The sequence below is a fragment of the Colobus angolensis genome, unplaced genomic scaffold (assembly GCF_000951035.1).
Source record: "Colobus angolensis palliatus isolate OR3802 unplaced genomic scaffold, Cang.pa_1.0 Scaffold302, whole genome shotgun sequence".
Taxonomy (NCBI): Eukaryota; Metazoa; Chordata; class Mammalia; order Primates; family Cercopithecidae; genus Colobus; species Colobus angolensis.
The window spans coordinates 3,730,906-3,754,184 of record NW_012116289.1 but is presented as its reverse complement, the minus strand read 5'-3'; the positions used below and the strand labels follow the sequence as shown (position 1 = coordinate 3,754,184).

At 38.9% G+C, this 23,279-nt stretch overlaps 1 pseudogene; it reads right to left on the bottom strand.

Moving 5' to 3' along the window:
• Window positions 1-1,081: 1,081 nt before the first annotated feature.
• LOC105517598 lies at window positions 1,082-21,543 on the bottom strand (annotated as a pseudogene).
• Window positions 21,544-23,279: the final 1,736 nt, after the last annotated feature.

The following is a 23,279-nucleotide window of genomic DNA, read 5'->3' as shown; positions in this document are numbered from 1 at the left end:
TTAAGTCTTGAGTTAAATTTTGTATAAGGTGTAAGGAAGGGGTCCAGTTTCAGTTTCCTGCATATGGCTAGCCAGTTTTCCCAGATCATTTATTAAACAGGGAATCCTTTCCCCATTTCTTCTTTTTGTCAGGCTCGTCAAAGATCAGATGGTAGTAGATATGTGGTGTTATTTCTGAGGCCTCTGTTCTGTCCCATTGGTCTATATATCTGTTTTGGTACCAGTACCATGCTGTTTTGGTTACTGTAGCCTTGTAGCATAGTTTGAAGTCAGGTAGCACGATGCCTCCAGCTTTGTTCTTTTGGCTTAGGATTTTCTTGGCTATATGGGCTCTTTTTTTGGTTCCATATGAAATTTAAACTAGTTTTTTTCTAATTCTGTGGAGAAAGTCAATGGCAGCTTCATGGGGATAGCATTGAGCCTATAAATTACTTTGGGCAGTATGACCATTTTCATGACATTGATTCTTCCTATTCATGAGCATGGAATGTTTTTCCATTTCTTTGTGTTCTCTCTTATTTCCTTGAGTAGTGGTTTGTAGTTTCTCCTTGAAGAGGTTCTTCACATCCCTTGTAAGTTGTATTCCTAGGTATTTCAATCTCTTTGCAGCAATTGTGAATGGGAGTTCACTTATGATTTGGCTCTCTGCTTGTCTATTATTGGTGTATAGGAATGTTTGCGATTTTTGCACATTGATTTTGTATCCTGAGACTTTGCTGAAGTTGCTTATCAGCTTAAGGACATTTTGGACTGAGATGATGGGGTTTTCTAAATATACAATCACGCCATCTGCAAACATTATATAATTTTTATAACTAGTTTTTACCATGGATAATTTAATGAATTCTGAATACTAGAGGCTAGTCTTAAAAATCATAGGGTATTGTAAAAAAAGAAGAATATTATGTTTATCTATAATCATTTGAAAGATAAAGGGCATTTTCTTTCATTAGTGTTAACAGTAGTTTTTCTCCCATCGGTAATGCTAAAAGTTGCTATTCTAAGCCTTCTATCTACCGCTAATTTAAGACAATTCTGCTGGGTTGCATAATTTATACTAGTTTATTTAGGGGTTCCATTATCATTCCTCAATAGATTTCATGTATTCCTCATACACTTCTTCACTCATGAGTTCATCCAGTTCTGAAGAGTTACGCAGTGTCATCTTGATCAGCCAACCATCTTCATAACAAGATTTGTTGACAAGTCCTGGATTTTCTGCAAGAGCTTCATTAATTTAAGTTAATTCTCCTGATTAAAGAGAATAGATTTCACTAGCAGCTTTCACACTTTCCAAAGCACCAAACTCATCTTGTTTGTTCAATTTTGTCCCAACGTCAGGCAGACTACAGTACACAACATCTCCCAAAGCTTCTTGTGCAAAATTATTGACTCCCACTGTTCCAATACCATTTTCTGTTGTTATCCATTAATGCTTCTCTGTGAATTTAGGAACCCAGAGCAGAACGGGTCCTGTGTGCAGCGTCCAGATGGCGCCCGCCCCCAGCTGCCAGGGCCTTGGCAGGCAGGGCTCGGCGGGTGCCCCGAGCGTGTGCACGCTGCAGAGCACGGCCCGCATGCTCCGCGCGCCTCACAGCACCACGTTCGCAGGAGTTTCGTTCTTGGCGCCCAGGCTGGTGCAATAGCGGGATCTTAGCTCTCTGTAACCTCCGGCTCCCTGTTCAAACGATTCTCCTGCCTCAGCCTCCCAAGTAGCTGGGATTACAGGGGCCCGCCACCACGCCCAGCTAATTTTTGTATTTTTAGTAGAGATGGGGTTTCACCATGTTGGTCAGCTGGTCTCGAACTCTTGATCTCAGGTGATCCACCCGCCTCGGCCTCCCAAAGTGGTGAGATTATAGGCGTGAGCCACCGCGCCCGTCCTAAACCAAGTACTGTCATTAACTTCATTTTTACCCATTAGAAAATTGAGGTTGGGAGAAGTCAAGTAACTTGCTTGGTGTTACACAGCTAGTAAGTGGTGGAATTAGGATTTGAGTCCAGCCATTCTGACTCTAGATTGTCTGCTCTTAATTCTTATGCTGTGAATTACATTATTATTCACTCAAAATATAACATCCCTGCACTGCCCCATGATATAATGTTTTGATCATCTGATTAATTCTATTAACCTAGCACAGTGAGGAAAACTTTAATTCAAGTGGCAGTCAAATTCTAAGAAAAAAAAGGTATGCCACTTTCATCTGTTAAACCTTGTCCTAGTTTTTAAAACAATTTTTAATTAAAGTGTTTTACATTTAAATTTCATATTCTTAATATTTTTTCTTTCTTTTTTTTCTTTTCTTTGAGAGAGAGTCTTGCTGTGTCACCCAGGCTGGAGTGCAGTGGCACAATCTTGGCTTACTGCAACCTCTGCCTCCCAGGTTCAAGCAGTTCTCCTGCCTCAGCCTCCTGAGTAGCTGGGATTACAGCTAATTAGACCACCAGCTAATTTTTGTATTTTTATTTGTATTTATTATTATTATTTGTTTTTTGAGATGGAGTCTCGCTCTGTTGCCCAGGCTGGAGTACAGTGGCACAGTCTCTATTCACTCCAACCTCTGCCTCTCAAGTTTAAGAGATTCTCCTGCCTTAGCCTCCTGGGATTACATCACACCACCATTCCCTGCTAAGTTCAGTATTTTTAATAAAGACAAGGTTTTACCATGTTGGCCAGGCTGGTCTTGAACTCTTGACTTCAGGTGATCCACCTGCCTCAGGCTCCCAAAATGCTGGGATTACAGGTGTGAGCCACTGTGCCCAGCCTAGTTTTTGTATTTTTAGTAGAGATGGGGTTTTGCCATAATGGCTAGGCTGATCTTGAACTCCTGGCCTCAAGTGATCCTCCGGCTTCAGCTTCCCAAAGTTCTGGGATTACAGGTGTGAGCCACCATGCTCAGCCCTGTTTAACTTTTGTATTGTAAAATTTTACTTTATTTAAGACTTTCTTTGGAGAAGTGCTTGTAGAGGCTGGGGCAGGGAAAACACAAGGTGAGTCTGAGGTATCATGTGGTGCCGAAAAAGTAAGAAGTGCTCAAAAAATAATGGGGGCATGTCAGGAAGACATAGGGGCTAACCAGAAAGAGCTCCCAGTGGCCACAGCTGAAACAATTTGAGCAAAAAGTAAATAACAATAGCATTGGATTATAATTCACATAATAAATATTTATGAATTCATATTGATATTAACAAATAATTGAATTTTTAAAAACTAATGGGACAAAAGAGACAGCCTACATAAAATTCCAATTAATAAACATGGAAAAATGAGGGAAATAGAAAATTAAAAACAGAACACCACACTAATATTTGTTGCAGGCAAGATCCATTAATGGATGCTTAAAATCAGTGGAATAGAAACAGGATATTTTCAATTTCAACATATCTTCCCCCAAGATATTTATTAGGGATAAAGGTAAAAATAGTAACTTTGTAGTGGAGAAACCTGGCAAATAGCACCTTAACCAAGTGAAGGAGACTAGCATTACTATAATAAGACATATCAGTATCATGAATCTCCAATCATGATGTTGTGAGAAGGGCCCATCATTTCTGTGTATGCTTATCAAAAAAGGCATAAACTTTATTTAATCATGAGAAAACATCAGACACAGAAAACTGAAGAACGTTCTACAAAAACCTGACCAGTACTCTTCAAAAATGTGAAAGTCATGAATGTCAAAGAGACACCGAGTCTACATAGAGTCTACATAGCTGGCAACTAAAAGGACATAACAACTAAATGCAATGTGGGGCCAGGTGCAGTGGCTCATGCCTGTATCCCAGCACTTTGGGAGGCCAAGGCAGGAGGATCACTTGAGGTCAGGGTTTGAGACCAGCCTGACTAACACGGTGAAACCCCGTCTCTACTAAAAATACAAAAATTGGCCAGGTGTGGTGGCATGGGCCTGTAATCCAAGCTACTTGGGAGGCGGAGGTAGGAGAATCACTTGAACCCAGGAGGTGGAGGTTGCAGTGACCCAAGATCACGCAACTGCACTCCAGCTTGTGCGACAGAGAAAGACTCCATCTCAAAAATATAAAAAGAAAGAAAGGAAAAACCAAAAATAAGTAGATAAATGAACACAATGTGGGATCCCAAATTGGATCCCAGAAAAGAAAAATGATGTTGGGAAAACCAGGGCAATACAAATAAAGTCTGTAGTTTAACTAATAATAGTATTATACCAATGTTAATTCATTAGTTTTGACAATTGTAATATGGTTACATAAAATGTTAACATTACGGGAAGCTGCATGAAGTGTACATGGGAATTCTTAGTTCTAGTTTTGTAACTTTTCTGTAAGTCTAAAATTATGTCAAAATAAAATGCTAAGAAGAAAAGTAAGCCCAGACCCTGCATTGTTTTAAAAAACTGTTTAAACAATCTAGTGCAATATTTTCCCAAACTCAGTCATTTGAATATAAATTTCAGGATTTTTGACAATCTGTGTAATAATAGTAATATCAACAACAATCAATGTGTATTGAATTATCACAATATTTGACAAGGGAGGAAAATGAGGCATAAAAAAGTAAGTAATTTATTCAAGGTCACAGAACTAATAGGTGGCAGGACTAGGATTCAACTGTAGGTAATTTGATGTAGCATTCATCTTCATTTCTTCTCTGCACTATCTCTCACCTGTATCCTATGCTGCTACGATATGTATCATTATTTACTTGCTAACTTAAAATTAAACCCATTTTTAAAGTTAAAAAACTATAATCAAGCAAAATAATAAGTTATGTTATAGGGTCCTCAGGGCAGGAGTTTTTGTTTTATCCACTAATATTTTATTCACAAGTTCGTTGAACAGTGCCTGGCACACAGAAGGTACTCAACAGATATTTGTTGAGTGAATAAGTGAATAAATAACTTTATATCACACCTATAAGTAGCAAACCAGCATCATTTGCCAGAAATAGAAAGTTATCTTCTAAGTAAATACGATGAAAATAATATAATATTATTAAATGCAATTGCTTCCTGAAGGCTCTGGACCTGAGCCCAATATCTCTATATTTAAAAAGTAATGTAAGTGTTAGAAGATATCAAAAGAGGTTACCAGTTCCAAACAGATGGATTCAAAGGGAATAATTTTCTGAGTAAACCAATTTTATTTGAAGTCATATCAGTATGCCACCTAAAATCATCATACAAAAGACCAGGGTAGGTCCCTATTCTTTAGGAAAGATGGCCTTCTTCTAAAGGGATCAGTTGAGTCAGGGTTCATATAATATTAGACAATTCAGTCTCTCTCAATCTTTTTAACTCCTTAAATATCATCTTGTCTGTAATATCCTACTTCCTCTTATTTACCTCTCTATTCCTACCACCAATCTCCTAGATAATTATTTGTCTCTGTTACACTCTTTGTGCATTTCTCTTTAATACCACTTAAAACATAAATTCATAAATTCATAATTATCTTTTCCTAAGTCTGTCTCCTTCACTTAAATTATAATTATATTGGGCATCAGAGAGTGTGTCATAGCATGTTTACATCTCCAGAGCTCATACCAGTATCTAACAAGATGAAAGGCCCATAATAAACTGTTGATTTATTAAATTAAGGAAATTAGAGGAAAAGAGAGAACTGTGCAATTTTCTTCTATCCTTGAAGCCATGATTTTGTCATTGCCTGCATTTGAGACGTTTATTCTTGAGATCATTCATAAGATCTTCCCAATACACATGAAGGTTCTACATGAAGATGAAAAGTACACACTGATCCTTTCCTTCAAAATACTTCAGAATTAATTTACTTCCTAGGGCAATTATAATATAATATCTTTCTCCCTTTGACAGAATAAATGCTTCGCCCAGGATGGGCACCTCCTTTGTAGATGTCACTGCAGCATTTTTGCAGCTTGCCAATAAAGCAGGATAGTGCTAAGCTCACTTTTTTATATCTGGGTGATGATCTCTGCTCTCCATAGAAAAAAATGATGGAACAATACAGGTCCTAGCTGACACGAGTAAGAAAGGTACAAGATAGTAAAGGAAACACATCACAGATCAACATTTTTACTAGAAACCAGAGCTGCAACCTTCCTCAGACATCTCTTAAGATGGCTAATAACAGTTTTGTGGAAACCAGCCTGTTAATAACTATTGCATTTGAGAACAGGATTCAATATATGAATACAAGCCCTAATATAGAGGCACATGGCATGCATCCCTAAGATATTCAGCTGAAATCATCTCCATATTGTGAAATTATTATTCGGATAGCAATAGCTTTCATATATATATATAATGTATATATAAATATATATTATATATAAATATATAAAAATATAAATATATATTATATATAAATATATAAAAATATAAATATATATTATATATAAATATATAAAAATATAAATATATATTATATATAAATATATAAAAATATAAATATATATTATATATAAATATATAAAAATATAAATATATATTATATATAAATATATAAAAATATAAATATATATTATATATAAATATATAAAAATATAAATATATATTATATATAAATATATAAAAATATAAATATATATTATATATAAATATATAAAAATATAAATATATATTATATATAAATATATAAAAATATAAATATATATTATATATAAATATATAAAAATATAAATATATATTATATATAAATATATACATTATATATAATATAATATACAAATACCTAGAAAAATAGAATGGAAAAGAGTCTATTTATAATAAGTGTTAATAAATATAAAATACTTCATCTTCATTCATAATCAGAGAAATGTTATCAAAATTGTAAAACCACACAGATAACTAGTTTTCTTCTATCAAACAGGTGAAAATCTAAAAGTTTTACAACATGCCCTATTGGTAAAGCTGTCAAGAAACAGGCACTCTTATGCATGCAGCATAAACTGGCAAGATTCTTATGGAAGGTAATTTGGTAATAATATCAAAATTACAAATGCATTTACACTTTAACCTGCCAACGTCACTTCTGGGAATTTATCCTTTACACCTGCAACATGTGAAATTACAGATATACACTGTTATTTATTGCCTCACTGTTTGTAATAGCAAAGGATTGGGGAAAAAAGCCAAACACCCATCAAAAGGGCTTTTTTTGTACAAAATATATTTGTACAAAAATAAATTAGGCAGGGCTCAGTGGCTCACGCCTGTAATCCCAGCACTTTAGGAGGCTGAGGCAGGCGGATCGCCTGAGGTTAGGAGTTCGAGACCAGTCTGGTCAACATGGTGAAACCCTGTCTCTACAAAAATTACAAAAATTAGCCGGGCATGGTGGTGCATGCCTGTAGTCCCAGCTACTTGGGAGGCTGAGGCACAACAATTGCTTGAACCTGGGAGGCAGAGGTTGCAGTCAGATAAGATTGTGCCACTGCACTCCACCCTGGGCGATAGAACAAGAATCTGTCTCAAACAAAAACAAAAACAAAAATAAATAAATAAAATAAATTGTATAAATCTCAATTGAGAGACACTTTACAAAATATCTGACCAGTACTCCTCAAAACTGTCAAGGTCATCAAAAACAAGAAACTTCCACAGCCAAGAGGAATCTGAGACATGATGACTAAACATAGTATAATATTATGAAACAGGAAAAGATAAAACTAAGGATATCTGAATAAAGTATACACTTTAGGTAGTAATAATAAATCATTATTGGCTCAATAATTGTAACAAGGGTACCATACTAAAGTAAGATGTTAATAATAGGGGAATCTGTCTGCCTGGTGTATGAGAATTCTCTGTACTATCTTCACAATATTTTTGCAAATATAAAACTGCTCTTAAAAATGAAGGTTATTAGGCCGGCCGCGGTGGCTCACGCCTGTAATCCCAACACTTTGGGAAGCCTAGGAGGATGGATCACCTGAGGTCAGGGGTTTGAGACTAGCCTGACCAATATGGCGAAACCCCATCTCTACTAAAAATACAAAAATTAGATGGTCGTAGTGGCAGGCGCCTGTAGTCCCAGCTACTCCGGAGGCTGAGACAGGAGAATCGCTTGCACCCGGGAGGCAGAGGTTGGAGTGAGCCGAGATCGCGCCACTGCACTCCAGCCTGGCAGACAGAGCAAGACTCCGTCCAAAAAAAATAAAAAGGGTTATTAATAAAAATATATAAATTACAGGATAGCCATATAATAGAACAGTTCTATACAACACTCAAGAAAGAACAAAGAGGCTCTCTCTGAAGTAACAACAACAAAAAATCTTCAATGTTGTTAACTGAAAAAAGGAGTTGTGTAAGCACTTTTATTTGTCTAAAGAAACCCTGAGGTCGGGTGCGGTGGCTCACGGCTGTAATCCCAACACTTTGGGAGGCCGAGGCGGGCGGATCATCTGAAGTTAGGAATTCTAGACCAGCCTGGCCAACATGATGGAGCCCCTTCACTACTAAAAATACAAAAATTAGCCGGGCGTTGTGGTGGGCGCCTTCAATCCCAGCTACTCGGGGAGGCTGAGACAGGAGAATCATTTGAACCCGGGAGGTGGAGATTGCAGTGAGCAGAGATGGTGCCACTAGACTTCAGCCTGGGCTACAGAGCAAGACTCCGTCTCAAAAAAAAAAAAAAAAAGAAAGAAAGAAATCTTGCAACCCTACATGCACACACACGCATCTAATAACAGTGGCCATCTGTTGAGGTAGAGTGATGAAACAAAGTGGATGGAACACAGGGTGAGAAAACACACACACACACACACACACACACACACACACACACATTAACCATGTAAATGCAATACCTATTTAACTAATTTTGTTAACTCCTGTCTATATGACTGTATAAATAAGCAGTGAGATGGACCCTGGGTAAAACGAGATCATAGTTGAGAAGCAAGCCTTTTCCTCAAATGCTACATCTTCCACTCTTGTATCTCTATGTATTCTTTTTTTTTTTTTGAGACAGAGTCTCGCTCTGTAGCCCAGGCTGGAGTGCAGTGGCGCGATCTCGACCTCGGCTCACTGCAAGCTCCGCCTCCCAGGTTCGTGCCATTCTCCTGCCTGAGTCTTCCGAGTAGCTGGGACCACAGGCACCGCGAGCCCGGCTAACTTTTTGTATTTTTAGTAGAGACGGGGTTTCACCGTGGTCTCGATCTCCTGACCTCGTGATCCGCCCGCCTCGGCCTCCCAAAGTGCTGGGATTACAAGCCAGAGCCACTGCGCCCGGCTTTTTTTTTTTTTTTTTTTTTAAGTGTAAAATGATTTGAGCCTGGCAAACCTTTGTGAACTAATCTCCTACAACCAAAACTCCTAAATGCCTAAAAGATCATGCTACCCTTCCACAGTATCCTGTTTCTTTTTATGTAAAATGAGGGTGGGCATAAAATTTTCTGTTCTGAAAAGCTCTTATTATCAAGAAAGAGAGATAATTTATGGATAGAAAAAAACAGGAGAGTAAGTACAGAATGGCAGATCTATAAGAAATTGTTCCAAATGAAAAACAAGCTATGAAAATTTGTATTTTCAAAAAAGATTAACAAAGTCAATCTCTGTCCTACCTCTACTGCAATATTCCTTCCTTGAATATTTTAACAACAGATATATAACAGGGACAGAATAATTTGAAATCACAAGTTACTCATTTTAAAAAAACTAGTGATTTAAAGAGTAAAATTCATTTTGCCTTGATTCCAAAGAGCTGTTAGAAACACAACTCTCATGGAAGGACATTTAATTACGTGAGCTTCACAATAACATGATCTTCAAATCAGGCCTACCTGCTAACATTTGGGGGATCTGAGTCAAAAGCACATATTGAAGTCAACGTCTCATGTTGACTTTAAAACTCTAAGTATTTTAAAGTTACAAACAAAGCAAAATAAACTGTTACATAAATACTTAAATCCTCCTGCCTGGACACCTTTATAAAACCCTGAAAGATTAGGTTTTAATTTAGATTTCTCAAACTCTTCAAAGTTCCATACCCTCTTAGTCCCCAGTCCATGGCTATCTACCCTTGGGAGGGTGGAGGTGCGGAAGAAGTCATGGAAGTTGCTTGGGCCATGTGAGCTGGGAATTCCTTCATCCTGGCTACCCCAAATGTGGTCTGATGAGGGCATACAGACTCTCTGAGTGAGTACATCCCTTTAGCAACACAGACACCTTACCCCATGAAGAGGGGCAGGGCCCAAGAAAGGACAGAGTGGAAACCTCAAATGTTTGGGGTTCAGGCTCAGGGGACATTCTCACTCTGGCCTAAGGATTATACTGCTTCAGATACTTCTTGGTGATGAATCATTAGATGAGGGAATAGAGAGTAAAGCTTTCATTCTTCTGGATCCTTTGGAATATTACTTTTAAATGTAGATTTTTATTATGACATTAGTTGACAAATCAAAAGCTGTAATGATTTGTCTTTTGGATTGCTCCTCAGCCTTCTGGCTAAGATCAAGTGTGATTTGTCTTTTGGCATCATGCAGCATTAGAATTTTCTGAAATTCAAGGTCATATACAAAGTGAAGTGGAGTTGGTTGATTCTTACGATTATTTTGTGTGGTTTTTACATAATGTGCAATCCAAAAGATAATCTCTAGGGAGGAGTAATAGGAGTAGAGACAATGGAAAAGGAGACTTTTACCCTTCAGTTGATACCATTCTGAACTGTGGGATTTTCTTTATCATTTGGATATATCACACTTACATTAACACGACAAAAAATTAAAGATCTTTTAATAGTCTCTTATGCAAATATAGAAGTTTGAATGCTGAATTTAATGATTAGGCATAGGTCTTTTGGTCTCCAGATGAAACACTGCCAACTCAACATATTAGGTGATGTGATAAATACAGAAATGCTATTTTTTCTTAATGGCAACATTCACATTTGAAGCAAGCTGTCAGTAGCAAACAGCTTTGCTCGAGTTGCCTGGTTTAGCAGATGTCTTTGTCAGAAATGTGACAATTATCACCATTGTTTATTTCACTGAATATCAAGTAGTACAGAGAGAAGCCAAGTCCTCATCAATAGTGCACATGGTTAATTGCATCATGATAACTTCTCACATGCCTTACTCTTTGTTACTTGCTCTTGAAATTATGAAAAGACATATCTGATTCTGACGAATGCAGTTCAAAGTCAATATCAGCTGAAACACAAAACTATGTAGACCACATGGGAATAAGCAAATTATTTTTTTCCAGCTACTTTACTTGCTGTATAAAAATAAGAGGTAACATTTACTGAGCATTGACTTTGTACCAGATAATTAGGAAACACTTTACATACATGATCTCTTTCAATTATAATCAGAAGCTTCCCTGATATTTGCATATATTCTTTCACATGCACTGTGTCTTTCTTTTAGCATATTATTTGCTATATTGCCAATGGCTTGTTTTGATATGATGAATACCATGACTTTTTGTCCACTAAATAATTCCTATTATGGAAGTTCCATTATAAGGAGAAAATGTGTATTACAATAAAGACTAAATTATTAAGGAAAACAAAATAAAAATCTTGCTCCCCAAAATAAGCTAAATTGATTCTTAATTCTATAAATTAAATCAAGTCAAATCTTGATATAGAATTCAACAATTCAGGCTGGGCGCGGTGGCTCAAGCCTGTAATCCCAGCACTTTGGGAGGCCGAGACAGGCGGATCATGAGGTCAGGAGATCGAGACCATCCTGGCTAACACAGTGAAACCCCGTCTCTACTAAAAGCTACAAAAAAAGTAGCCGGGCGAGGTGGCGGGCGCCTGTAGTCCCAGCTACCTGGGAGGCTGAGGCAGGAGAATGGCATGAACCCAGGAGGCGGAGCTTGCAGTGAGCTGAGATCCGGCCACAGTACTCCAGCCTGGGTGACAGAGCGAGACTCCATCTCAAAAAAAAAAAAAAAAAAAAAAATTCAACAATTCAATAAACAATAAGACACCTACTGTGGGAGTGCTTCACATTCATTCAGTTGGATACAAAAATAAATTAGGCTGTGTCCCTCTCTTCCAAGATGTATGCTTTAATGGAGAAGAGAAACACACATGTGGGTGCCAAAACAGACCGTACTCAGTTCTGTGTTCCAGATATCAACCAAGTATTTGATAAGGCAGGGTGACTCTTGTTCTGATTTTGGTGATGGAGACAGAGCATTTTGAAAGAGAATGATTTGAATGAGGTCCCTGACCATGGGCCCTGAACTTTTCAGGGTCCCACTCTGGCCTTCTGGGGGTTCTACAAAAGCTGATCTAGGAGGAAGGCCACCAGACAGAGGTAATAGTCTAAAAAAAGGCAACTGAGACCCTGGTCTGTTTGAGAGACTTGCCACAGACCAGGCTGCAAGAATGGAGTGGAGATAAGACAAGAGAGATGGACTCAGACTAAATCATGGAGATCTTTGACTACAGAGGAAAGGGGTAGCATATAAAAGTCTTTGAATTGGAAGTGTGACTTGGTCATATCTGAACCTTAGGAAGATGACACTAGCAGCAGTGTTCAAAAATGTGACATTCGAGGTGACAGAGAAAGACAACTAAGTAAGCCAAAGAAAGAAAGTCCCCTTTCTTTCTCTCTCTCTCTCTCTTTTCTCTCTTTTTCTTTGACAGAGTCTTGCTCTGTCACCAAGGCTGGAGTGCTATGGTGTAATCTCAGCTCACTGCAACCCGCCTCCCGGGTTAAAGCGATTCTCCTGTCTCAGCCTCCCGAGTAGCTGGGACTACAGGTGCATGCCACCACACCCGGTTAATTTTTGTATTTTTAGTAGAGATGGGGGTTTCACCATATTGGTGAGGCTGGTCTCGAACTCCTGACCTTAGGTGATCTGCCCACCTCAGCCTCCCAAAGTGCTGGAATTACAGGTACGATGCACTGCGCCTGGCCAAGAAAAAGCTTTCTATAATGTGAAGAAATCACTGTGAATGGTACAGTTATTTTGCTATTTTTTGCTAACTCGAGGAAGACAGACTGAAACCAGAGAGACTTTTTAACATGCTATTACAATAGTCCACAGAAGAGTTAATAAGTTTCTGAAGAAGGGAGTGAACAGAGAAGATGGATTTGAAAAATAATGGTGGAAGGAGATACCATTGGATTCATTAGCCAAGATCAAAAACACACCACTAAAAAGTGATGAGTTGAACTTAGATCAGAGTTTAAAGTGTCTGCAATGCATCAACATGGAATGCTCAGCATCCAGTTAGAAATAAGGGTCTGATTAGGGGAAAACAGATGAGGGCTAAAGGGACAGAGGTAGGAGTCATTCTCACAAAGGTAAGAGGTAGAGCAATTAAATAATTGAGTCATAAGATAGGATGAGATTACCAAGGGACTATTGAGAGTTAAAAGAGAGGACTGAACACTGAATCTTCAGAAAGTTTATATTTAATGGGCCTATTTTAAAGGGGGAGAAGAGGAATCCTGAAAGGAAACTACACAGAAGCAGTTCACGAAGCAGTAGGAGAGGAGAATGCAACATAAATTCCAGTGGAGATGAGGGTTCTAGTGAGAAAAGGGTGGTCCATGTTGTCAAATTCTGCTGAAAACAGAATTGAGCAGAAGGTCTAAGAAGAGGTTTTTGGCTTTTGAACTTTTCAGGGGCTGAAGGTGCTTAGGATTAAGTGGGAGAAGAAACCAAGATGGATGAAGTTTGTGGATAAAGAAGAAGAAGAGAGACAGAAATGCAAAGAATGGAAATTAGAGTCCAGGGAGAGTCTCCTTAGGGCAGGAGAGAAACAGTTTGCAGGTATTAAGGGGAAGACTGGAAGAGAGCAAGGCCTAGAAAATGTAAGGGGAAGAGATGATTGATAGAACAAAGTCAAAGAGTACATGGGAAGGGAAGAGAGAAAAAGGGTAGGTGAAAACACTGGCTTTAGAAGAAAATCACAAAAATTCTTCTTCAGAAACTGGGGGAAGATAAAGTGAATAGGTAATAATTTGGACAAAATGATATTTATAAGTTATTCTTGTCAGATGACCTTCAGCTTCTGGTAAATTAAGTGGCAAAAGAGGTTAGAGGTAGATGTAGAAATTTGATGAGACTGCAGAGGAGTGAAACAACAGATAGAACTATTTTAAGAGTGAATGAATGAGAGGTGAGAAAAGGAATGTCCAGTGTTGTTGAGTTCCAAGACAAACTGGATAGTACAACTTTTAGAGCAGTCAGTCAGTCTGGTTATGGTATGTTCTCCAGAAATGTTCGGCTGCCAAGAAAAGGGTAAAGAAGATACAGATGGTTTCCTTAACTAGGGCTGGAAATTGGCAGAACAGGTATGACAGAACAACAGTGAGATGAGTCATTAGGATGCTGGTGAAGGCAAAGTAAGAAAAGTTGTCCTAGGGACTCGTGAGGTGCCTTATGATGTCCTGTGAAGTCAGGAAGACTAGCGGATGGGGAAGAGCAAAGGGACTGGATCTAAGGATGTGAAGAATGGGTCAGAAGGTATGAAGTTACAGGAAAGACAGAAAGATAGGGAGTGGTCAGAGGAAACTTTTCATGTTTGACAGTCTCAGATGTGGAGAAGCTGAGGGTGATGGTGAAAACTAAGGTATGGCTGGCTACACCAAAGAGGATCTGAGGCAGAATGAGATGAAAGTCACAAAGATCAAGTTAAGGAGCCAATAGTTCAGAAAGTTAGAAAGATTATTAACATGGATTTTGAATCCCCCAAAATACTGTAGTTGGTAGCTGAGATTTCTTTAATATGATGAAAGCCACACATTAATATGATATCAAAACATGAGTCACTAGAAAAGTATCTGGAAGGGGGTCACTCAACCTTGCTCCTTCAACAAATATATATCAGGTAATACAATGAGCTTAACATGAAACTACATTCAACAAGCATGATATGATGCACATGTTTTTAAACAATGGTTTAATTAATGTTTAGAGTTTAGTTCCCACTGTCAGAGTACAACTTAGCACCTCATGGATGACTTTGCACTAAAAGTAGAAAATACAAATCAGTTACTATGAAGAAGGAAAGAAAAGGTAGAGAAGCTAAATCCAGTAATTAAGAAACATCGCCATATATTGAAAGAAATGGTTGGACCAAGTAAACAATAATAATGTTCAAGAAATTACTTATATTCATCATGAAACTGCTAATCATTCCCTAATGTTTTGCCATAAGAGTATACATTTTCACACTCAAAGATTCTCTGTACAAACAGTCAATGAACCCAGAAATGCGGGCTTTCTCACCAATTTGCCTTCTAGGTTGTCATAAGACTAGCTTGGTGGTGGCACATCTGGAGCCATCGAATGCAGGAACCACAACAAATGGGACTCACTGGTTCTTTGTACCCCAGATGGGAACACAGACACAATTTTCTAAAGTTCTGAAAATAAATAAATTGTTTTTTTAGAGACAAGTACAGTGACTCTATTATATACACTCATCAGGAGATTGTGCAGAGTTTGGGATGTTGTAATCATCTAACTCAAAGAGGAATTGTCAGCCAGATGTCGAAAAATACATGTAAATAGGCTCTGGGAGTACATGTTATCTCTAAATTTTCCCAAAGAATGCTGACCTAGTTCTAGAACATTTATTTACATATGCTTTTCAAACAATCTTTAAAGTAAACTGAGAAGCCCTATTTTGCATTACTTTGGTTAGTCCAATGTAGATAAAACATTGATAATTGTTGAAGATGTGTGGTGGATATGAGGGTTTATTATACTCTTCTCTCTTTTGTATATGTTTGAAATGTTTCATAATAAAAGGTAAAAAAATATAAAATGAGAGAGGAGACCATTACCTTATGGGGCTTGTATAGCTGGTGGTAAATAAGACCCCTTTCTTTTCTTCTTCTGTTGACACACTGTAACCTGTGAGAAGCTGCTTACTCAAATTCCATTTTCAACAGAACAAATTAGAATGCACTGACCCTAACATATGGATGGTGTAACATCATTATTTTTCCTCATATTCCTTCATGCTTCATAAAATTCTTCCACGTGCTGTCATTTCATTTGCTCCCATGGAACTTCTGTATTCACAGGCTTCTCCCAAATAGTTGTCCTCCCAACATCCATCCTGAATGCAACAGGTTTTAATCATTCATGAACCAATCTTTATTGAATGCCTAGTAAGTGCCATTATTTTAACATCATTTTATAAATTCCATGGCTAATTATTTTTGTATGACAAAAATATCATCTAACAGAAAGCATTTATTTCCTCAATAAACATCTATTAAGCACCTACTATCTGCAAAGTAGAAATCAAGGCCTTGGTTATAAAGCTTACTGGAAACTTCTGCAAGGAAGCAAAAATGGTTGAAGATTAGTGAGGTGAGGGCCTGGCGCAGTGACTCACACCTGTAATCCCAGCACTTTGGGAGGCCAAGGTAGGTGGATCATGAGATCAGGAGATTAAGACCATCCTGGTTAACATGGTGAAACCCCCGTCTCTACTAAAAATAAAAAAAATCAGCCAGGCGTGGTAGCATGCACCTGTAGTCCCAGCTATTCAGGATGCTGAGGGAGGAGAATCACTTGAACCCAGGAGGCAGAGGTTGCAGAGCCTGCCACTGCACTCCAGCCTGGGTGACATGGGTTCTGTCTCAAAAAAAAAAAAAAAAAATAGATTAATGAGGTGGCCCTTCTAGTGAGTAAATGGGAGTATTTAAAAATGCAGATTCCCATGCTGTTTTGGTTACTGTTGTCTTGTAGTATAGTTTGAAGTCAGGTAGTGTGAGGCCTCCAGTTGTGTTCTTTTGGCTTAGGATTGTCTTGGCAATTCGGGTTCTTTTTTGGTTCCATATGAACTTTAAAGTAGTTTTTTTCAATTCTGTGAAGACAGTCATTGGTAGCTTGATGGGGATGCCACTGAATCTATAAATTACCTTGGGCAGTATGGCCATTTTCACAATATTGATTCTTCCTATCCAGGAGCATGGAATATTCTTTCATTTGTTTGTGTCCTCTTTTATTTTGTTGAGCAGTGGTTTGTAGTTCTCCTTGAAGCGGTCCTTCACATCTCTTGTAAGTTGGATTCCTAGGTATTTTATTCTCTTTGAAGAAGTTGTGAATGGGAGTTCACTTGTGATTTGGTTGTTAGTCTGTTATTGGTGTATAAGAATGCTTGTGATTTTTGCACATTGATTTTGTATCCTGAGACTTTGCTGAAGTTGCTTATCAGCTTATGGAGATTTTGGGCTGAGACGATGGCATTTTCTAAATATACAGTCATGTCGTCTGCAAACAGAGACAATTTGACTTCCTCATTTCCTAATTGAATACCCTTTATTTCTTTCTCCTGCCTGATTGCCATGGCCAGAACTTCCAACACTATGTTGAATAGGAGTAGTGAGAGAGGGCATCCTTGTCTTGTGCCAGTTTTCAAATGGAATGCTTCCAGTTTTTGCCCATTCAGTACGATATTGGCTGTGGGTTGGTCATAAATAGCTGTTATTATTTTGAGATTAGAAGTGTGATCATAAAAAGTCAAGAAACAACAGGTGCTGGAGAGGATGTGGAGAAATAGGAACACTTTTACAGTTAGTGGGAGTGTAAACTAGTTCAACCATTGTGGAAGACGGTGTAGCGATTCCTCAAGGATCTAGAACTAGAAATACCATTTGACCCAGTGATCCCATTACTGGGTATATACCCAAAGGATTATAAGTCATGCTACTATAAAGACATGTGCATGTATGTTTATTGTGGCACTATTCACAATAGAAAAGACTTGAAACCAACCCAAATGTCCATCAGTGATAGACTGGATTAAGAAAATGTGGCATATATACACCGTGGAATACTATGCAGCCATAAAAAAGGATGAGTTCATGTCCTTTGTAGGGACATGGATGAAGCTGGAAACCATCATTCTGAGCAAACTATCACAAGGACAGAAAACCAAACACTGCATGTTCTCACTTATAGGTGGGAAGTGAACAATGAGAACACTTGGACACAGGGTGGGGAACATCACACACTGGAGCCTGTGGTGGGGTGGGGGGAGGGGGGAGGGATAGCATTAGGAGAAATACCTCATGTAAATGATGAGTTAATGGGTGCAGCACACCAACATGGCACATGTATACATACGTAACAAACCTGCACTTTGTGCACATGTACCCTAGAACTTAAAGTATAATAAAAAAATTGTTTTCATTGTGTGAGGGATAAAATACTACAAATTGGGTTCAGTGTATACTTCTTGGGTGATGGGTGCACCAAAATCTCACAAATCGCCACTAAAGAACCTACCATGTAACTGAATACCATCTGTTCCCCCAAAAACGTATGGAAATAAAAATTTTTTACAAATGCAGATTCCTAGGCCCTCCCAACAGAGATTTAAATTTGAGGTAGTCCCAGAAAAGGCTGAGAACCACTGGTCTAAGTCACTAAGTCTAAGGTGCCCAAGAGACTCTAGTCTGACTTAAGCTGGCCTTCAACTTGGAGTGTAGTTGGCAGGTGTAAGCAGGCAGGATATTTGTCTGAAGCTGCATCCTGGTGCCGGAAGGAATCTGAAAACAGGGTCCAAACCTAGAGAAAGAACTCAGCAGGATTTAGGCAAGGGGTCAGGACTCAGAGCTGCCAGGGTTTAGGTTTAAGGCAATGCTTTGGTTCTGGTGGAGTACTAAGCAAGGATCCTGAAAAGATCTGCTGTGTATTTTGTCTCAGTTGTGTAGCAGGCACTGTGCAAAGCTCTTACTCACGTCATCTCATTGAATCCTTAAAATTAGCCCTGTGAGACAGGTTGATTTGCCCAAAGTCAGACAGCCAGTAAGAGGCTGAGTTGTGATTTGAGCTTAACTCTATTCTAACTGCAAAGCCCCTCTCTTTCTGCCCCTTCATGGTGCCTACAAGGACTGGGGCAAAGGGTCATCAGGCTCACCAAGGGCAATAGCAAGGGAGACCATTCGAGTATAAGGGGCTCTGCTCATGTAAGCCTTCAGGCCTCTGGCTATTTCCACACTCCCTTCACTAGTGGGTGAAATAAACTCCCAGTGACTGATAGGGTTCTCTTGATTTCCAGCATTATGTCTCAGGCAACATAGGAAAATTGGCAGGTTTCTGTTTGTGCCCACAGCCTTCCTGATTATATCTGTTTCTTCTCCAGTCCCTTAGGAGGGGCCTACTATCCTCATGCTCTTCACCTCCATTCCCATTCAGGAATACATGTCTGATGACAGATGAAAACATTGTGCTTTTGGGACCTATTGAGTTTGAACAAAGATGAGGTACTTACAAGAATAAAAGTGATATCAAGAGCTGGAGATAGGAAAGATTTGGAAGATAAACTTAATTCCCAGACATCACACTCGTAGATAGGCTATAGCACATTCAAACTGCTCCTATTGCTATCTGAAGAGAAATGATAAGATTTTGGGAGATGAGCTGATCAAGAGTTCTGCTGCTTCAGAGATTCTCTAGAAGTACTTTTCATACCACTGTACAGGCCTATGTATTCAAAGTCCTCATTTTTCACAGGGAACAATAAGTATGTGTACACTTCTCACAAAGACAGTCATGAGTGCTTACAACCCATCAAAGCCTCTTTCTTTTGATAACTGAAGTGATAGACCCAGTGACTGCTTTATTAGTATTCCAAATACCAGCACCACCCTACCCTACAATAAACAGAGTCAACAAGAGTGGCTCTCCTGGTACTCTTCACCTCACCAACAATGAGAGCTCAAGACCATGGAATTTTCTTCTACTTACCAGTGTATCACTTGTGAGTTCAAAATTGTCCTAGCAAATACTTCTGACTAATGGCTACCAGACACATTAATATATATTTTAAAATTTACCAGTGGTAGTTTATTTGCTGAGGGAATACAGTAATGAACTTTGAATGATATAATAAGATAATGTCAAACTGGATGACAATTTTTCTTTCTTTTTTGAAATGGAGTCTTGCTCTATCACCCTGGAGTGCAGTGGTGTTATCTCAGCTCACTGCAACATCTGCCTCCCAGGTTCAAGTGATTCTCCTGCCTCCCAAGTAGTTGGGATTACAGGCACCCGCCATTGCGTGGGGCTAATTTTTATATTTTTAGTAGAGACAGGGTTTCACTATCTTGCCCAGGCTGGTGTTGAACTTCTGACCTCAAGATTCCGCCTGCCTTGGTCTCCCAAAGTGCTGCGATTACAGGCGTGAGCCATGGCACCTGGCCATGATATAATTTTTAAACATGAGTTCAGACTATATACAGCTTTCTACAACTTGAGGTTTTTGACTTACCATGGATATCTTTTCAGGCCTGGTGTTATTTATATGATTGGACTGCAATTTATGACACAACTGTCCTATTAACAGACAATTAGATTATTTACTATTTTTGCTGTTTCAATCAATGCTATAATCAGCATCCTTACATAAATATCTTTTGACGCCTGGGGCGGTGGCTCACACCAGTAATCCCAGCACTTTGGGAGGCAGAGTTGGGCGGATCACTTGAGGTCAGGAGTTTGAGACCAGCCTGGACAACATGGTGACAACTCTCTCTCTACTGAAAAAAAAAATACAAGAATTAGCTGGGTGCAGTGGCGGGTGCCTGTAATCCCATCTACTTGGGAGGCTGAGGCAGGAGAACTGCTTGAATCCAGGAGCGGAGGTTGCATGAGCCAAGATCGTGCCATTGTACTCCAGCCTGGGCAACAGAACAAGGCCCCATCTCAAAAGACCAAAACATAACAAAAAATCTTTTGATATATGTACTAGTTATTTTTCTAGGACAAACATCTACAACAGGAATTGCTGAATCAAAAGGTATACATATTAACTAGACTTTGGTATGGGATGAACTACATCCCTCAAAAATTTATATGTTGACGTCCTAACCCCTAGTCCTCAGAATGGAACTGTATTTGTAGAGATAAGGCCTTTGAAAGGTAAGTCAAAATGAAGCTGTTAGGGTGCGCCCTAGTCCAATCTGACTGGTGTCTTAATAAGAAGGAATTTGGACACACAGAGGTAACACACAGTGGGAAGACCACGTGAGGACACAGTGACAAGGTGACCATCTGCAAGCCAAGGAGAGGGGCCTCAGGAGAAACTTAATTTGCTAACACCTTGATCCTGGACTTTTAGCCTCCAGAACTGTGAGAAAATTAATTTCTGGCATTTAAGCCACCCAGTTTGTGGCATTTTGTTATGACAGCCTGAGAAGACTAATAGAGGAATCACTCTAAAAGCCTGGAATCCGCCCGCCTCAGCCTCTCAAAGTGCTGGGATTACAGGTGCGAGCCACTGGACTCGGCCTTGATGAAAATTTTTCTATATCCTGATACACAACAGGATAAAGTAATTTATTTCTATATCGTATACACAATAGGAGAAAGACAGCATGATAAGGCAGACCCAGTATCGGGCTTTGTTACTTATTAGCTGTGCAACTTTTGCAAATTACTTCTCTGAGCTTTGTTTTCTACCATGAGAAAACAAAAGAGTAACACTTGCCCTGAGAAGTTTTTGTGAGGATAGGGCATAACATATGTGAATGTCTAACAATACCTGGGATTTAGAGAGTTGATGTGGGGCCCCTGTGGTGTGAGCAAGCTGTTCTAGACACTTGCTCCCTCCACTCGTGTCCTTTGTCCCTTCCTTCACTTCCTTCATCGCCCTTACCCTCCTTGTTTGTTGCAATTTCTTTAACACAGTGTTTATTATAAACCTTGAGGAATTTCAAGGATCTTTGGAGGTTTGTGAACGATTTGTTTTTTGATGTATCTCATTCTGGCATGGCATGGCATTAAGATTACAGGAAGAAGTTATTAAGGTATTTTCCCATTCACTTATCCCCACTTGTCATCATATAAACTATAAAATAATGAGAAGAGAATCAAGAATATCCTTCCCATATTTCTTTCTTTGATTGATGGGAGTAAATAGCTCACCATTAGTAGGTCATTTTAAGTACATTAGTCTTTAGATTAAGACAATTAAATCACCCTAGATCAACCTAGTGGCTAGGGTAAGTTAACACAACCTTTGCAACTGAGCCTTAACATATTCCCTCTTCCTGACCATGCCTCCTCCCTCAACTTTCACCATATCTGATGCATGTGCTTTTTTGAGAAAAAGGTAGGCAGGAAACTTGAAATGACTTGAGGATCTACATACATTCCATTCCGCAGCCATCCTCAATTACCTTCACATACTTGACATCCTTTCGATTTATCAAAGAAATTATATGCCTAAAATGGCACAGCTACAGTAGCTGGAATGATTGGTGTCAAGGTATAATATTGTTTTCCTCCTTCAGCAAATCTTTTTTTTATTATTATACTTTAAGTTCTAAGGTACATGTGCACAAAGTGCAGGCTTGATACATAGGTATACATGTGTCATGTTGGTGTGCTGCACCCATTAACTCGTCATTTACATGAGGTATTTCTCCTAATGCTATCCTTCCCCCCTCCTCCTACCCCACCACAGGCTCCGGTGTGTGATGTTCCCCACCCTGTGTCCAAGTGTTCTCATTGTTCACTTCCCACCTATAAGTGAGAACATGTGGTGTTTGGTTTTCTGTCCTTGTGATAGTTTGCTCAGAATGATGGTTTCCAGCTTCATCCATGTCCCTACAAAGGACATGAACTCATCCTTTTTTTATGGCTGCATAGTATTCCACGGTGTATATGTGCCACATTTTCTTAATCCAGTCTATCACTGATGGACATTTGGGTTGGTTCCAAGTCTTTTCTATTGTGAATAGTGCCGCAATAAACATATGTGTGCATGTGTCCTTATAGTAGAATGATTTATAATCCTTTGGGTATATACCCAGTAATGGGATTGCTGGATCAAATGGTAATTCTGATTCTAGATCCTTGAGGAATCACCACACTGTCTTCCACAATGGTTGTGCCAATTTACACTCTCACCAACAGTGTAAAAGCGTTCCTATTTCTCCACATCCTCTCTAGCATCTGTTGTTTCCTTTTTAACGATTGCCATTTTAACTGGCATGAGATGGTATCTCGTGGTTTTGATTTGCATTTCTCTGATGACCAGTGATGATGAGCATTTTTTCATGTGTCTGTTGGCTGCATAGATGTCTTCTTTTGAGAAGTGTCTGTTCATATTCTTTGTCCACTTTTTGGTGGGGTTGTTTTTTTCTTGTAAATTTGTTAAAGTTCCTTGTAGATTCTGGATATCAGGCCTTTGTCAGATGGGTAGATTGCAAAAATTTTCTCCCATTCTGTAGGTTGCCTGTTTACTCTGATGGTAGTTCCTTTTGCCATGCAGAAGCTCTTTAGTTTAATTAGATCCCATTTGTCTATTTTGGCTTTTATTTCCATTGCTTTTGGTGTTTTAGTCATGAAGCCCTTGCCCATGCCTATGTCCTGAATGGT